The sequence below is a fragment of the Globicephala melas genome, chromosome 9 (assembly GCF_963455315.2).
Source record: "Globicephala melas chromosome 9, mGloMel1.2, whole genome shotgun sequence".
Lineage (NCBI taxonomy): Eukaryota > Metazoa > Chordata > Mammalia > Artiodactyla > Delphinidae > Globicephala > Globicephala melas.
The window spans coordinates 4734450-4737921 of NC_083322.1; the positions used below are offsets into that span (position 1 = coordinate 4734450).

General features: G+C 41.6%; 1 pseudogene; it reads left to right on the forward strand.

Annotated features, from left to right (window-relative positions):
* Window positions 1-496: 496 nt before the first annotated feature.
* Window positions 497-1261, forward strand: LOC115851880 (large ribosomal subunit protein uL30 pseudogene; annotated as a pseudogene).
* The last annotated feature ends 2211 nt before the right edge of the window (window positions 1262-3472 follow it).

The following is a 3472-nucleotide window of genomic DNA, read 5'->3' on the forward strand; positions in this document are numbered from 1 at the left end:
TTGGTCAAATGAATTCTGACAGGGTGCCAAGATAATTCAATGGAGAAAGAATAGTCTTTCAACATATGGTGCTAGGACAACTGGACTGCCACCGGCAAGAGAATGAAAGTAGACTCCTTCCTCACACCATATACAGAAATTAACTTTAAGGATCATAAACCTAATTGTAAGAGTTAAAGCCGTAAGACGCAAAAGAAAACAAACCTGCAACTACCTTCATGACCTTGGATTAGGCAATAATTTTTAGGTACGACACCAAAAGCACAAGTAACAAAAGAAAAACATAAATTGGACTTCATCAAAATTAAGACTTTTTATGCTTTAACAGACACCATCAAGAAAACGTAAGGACAACCCACCAAATGGGAGAAATATTTGCAAATCCTGTATCTGAAGGACTTGTATCCAGACAGTATAAAAAATTCTTATAACTCAATAATTTAAAAAACATGAATAACCCAATTTAAAAATGGGCAGCTCTTTCCCAGCTGGAACCATGGAGGGTGCAGAAGAGAAGAAAAAGAAGGTTCCTGCTGTGCCAGAAACCCTTAAGAAAGAGCAAAAGAATTTTGCAGAGCTTAAGATCAAGTGCCTGAGAAAGAAGTTTGCCCAAAAGATGCTTCGAAAGGCAAGGAGGAAGCTTATCTATGAAGAAGCTAATCACTATTACAAGGAATACAGGCGGATGTACAGAACAGAAATCCGAATGGCTAGGATGGCAAGAAAAGCCGGCAACTTCTATGTACCTGCAGAACCCAAGTTGGCATTTGTCATCAGGATCAGAGGTGTCAATGGTGTGAGCCCAAACGTTCGAAAAGTGTTGCAGCTTCTTAGCCTCCATCAGATCTTCAGTGGCACCTTTGTGAAGCTCAATGGCATCTTTATGAATTCTCAGAATGTTAATGAACATGCTGAGAATTGTGGAGCTGTACATCGCGGGGGGGCACCCAAACCTGAAGTCAGTAAGTGAGCTGACCTACAAGCGTGGTTATGGCAAACTCAACAGAAGCGAAGTGCCCTGATAGGTGATGCCTTGGTGGCTCCGTCTCTCGGCAAGTGTGGTACCATCTGCAGGAAGGATCTGATTCATGAGATCTATACCATTGGAAAACATTTCAAAGAAGCAGACAACTTGCTGTGGTCCTTTAAATTGTCTTCTCCACGAAGCAGAATGAAGAAAAAGACCGCCCATTTGGTAGAAGGTGGAGATGCTGGCAACAGGGAAGACCAGATCAACAGGCTTATTAGAAGGATGAACTAAAGTATCTGCCAGGATTATTTTTGTAATCTGGTCAGTTAATAAACAGTGACTGCTTTCAAATTGGAAAATAAAAATAAATTAAAATGGGCAAAGGATCTGAATAGACCTTTCTCCAAAAAATGGCTAATAACCTCATGAAAACGTGCTCAGTGTCATTATCCGTCAGGGAAACGCCAGTCAAACCGCAGTGAGATGGCACTTCACATCCTGTCAAAAAGTAGATAATCACAGGGGCTTCCCTGGTGGCGCAGTGGTTGAGAGTCCGCCTGCCGACGCAGGGGACGCGGGTTCGTGCCCCGGTCCGGGAGGATCCCACATGCTGCGGAGTGGCTGGGCCCCTGAGCCATGGCCGCTGAGCCTGCGCGTCCGGAGCCTGTGCTCCGCAGTGGGAGAGGCCACACGGTGAGAGGCCCGTGTATCGCAAAAAAAAAAAAAAAAAAAGTAGATAATCACAACTGTAGTGGAGAAAATGGAACCCACATACATTGCAGGTGGCAATGTAGAATGTTGCGTCTGCTGTGGGAAACACTCTGGCAGTTCTTCAAAAGGTTAAATGTAGAGTTACCATAGGATGCAGCAATTCTAATCCTAAGAATATACCTGAGAGAAATAAAAACATACGTCCACACAAAAACCCGTACACAGATGTTTATGGCAGCATTATTCATAATAGCCAAAAAATGGAAACAACCCAAATGTCCATCAGCTGATGAATGGATAAATAAAATGTGGTATATCCACGTAATGTAATATTATTTGACAATGAAAAGGAATGAACTTTTCCTATATAGCACTGATACATACTGTAAACTGGAGGAACCTTGAGAACATTATGTTAAGTGAAAAGAGCCAGTCACAAAAGGCCACATATTGTATAATTTCACTTACATGAAATATCCAGAATGGGCAAATCTAGAAAGATAAGAAAGAGACTAGTGATTGACCGGGGAATTTCCTGGCGGTCCAGTGGTCAGGACTCTGCGCTTTCACTGCCAGGGCCCGGGTTTCATCCCTGGTTGGGGAACTAAGATCCCGCAAACCACGCGGCGTGGCCAAACAACAACAACAAAAATGATTAGTGATTGACCAGGGGTGGGAGGTGGGGGGAACATGGAAAGTGACTACTAGTGGGTGTGAAATTTCCTTTTTGGGTTGATGAAAATGAAAAATTGATTGTGATGACGGTTGCACAACCCTGTGAATACACTAAAGCCCATTGAATTGTATACTTTAAATGAGTGAATGATATTTCTATAAAGCTGTTAAAAAAGAAAATAAAGTATACCGGGTGAGAATGTTTAAACAGTGGAAAGATATTACTTAATTTTTAAACGGTATCCCGCTTTACTCAAATGTGAAGGATGAGTGTTTTGCCAGGATTTCCGTTTTTTGGTGTTGAAGTTGCCTTTACTAGGATGGAGTCAGATCCTCTTTGTGTTCATCTGAGAGCACTCAGGGCTTGGTCCCAAGTTCTCTGCTTTGTTACTTTAGTGTGATTCTTTTTTTTTTTTTTTTAACATCTTTATTGCAGTATAATTGCTTTACAATGGTGTGTTAGTTTCTGTTTTATAACAAAGTGAATCAGTTATACATATACATATGTTCCCATATCTCTTCCCTCTTGCGTCTCCCTCCCTCCCACCCTCCCTATCCCACCCCTCTAGGTGGTCACAAAGCACCGAGCTGATCTCCCTGTGCTATGCAGCTGCTTCCCACTAGCTATCTATTTTACGTTTGGTAGTGTATATGTGTCCATGCCTCTCTCTCGCTTTGTCACAGCTTACCCTTCCCCCTCCCCATATCCTCAAGTCCATTCTCTAGTAGGTCTGTGTCTTTATTCCCGTCTTACCCCTAGGTTCTTCATGACCTTTTTTTTTTTTTCCTTAGGAGAACAGTATGGAGGTTCCTTAAAAAACTAAAAATAGAACTACCATACGACCCAGCAATCCCATTACTGGGCATATACCCTGAGAAAACCATAATTCAAAAAGATTCATGTACCAAAATGTTCATTGCAGCTCTATTTACAATAGCCAGGACATGGAAGCAACCTAAGTGTCCATCATTGGATGAATGGATAAAGAAGATGTGGCACATATATACAATGGAATATTACTCAGCCATAAAAAGAAACAAAATTGAGATATTTGTAATGAGGTGGATGGACCTAGAGTCTGTCATACAGAGTGAAGTAAGTCAGAAAGACAAAAA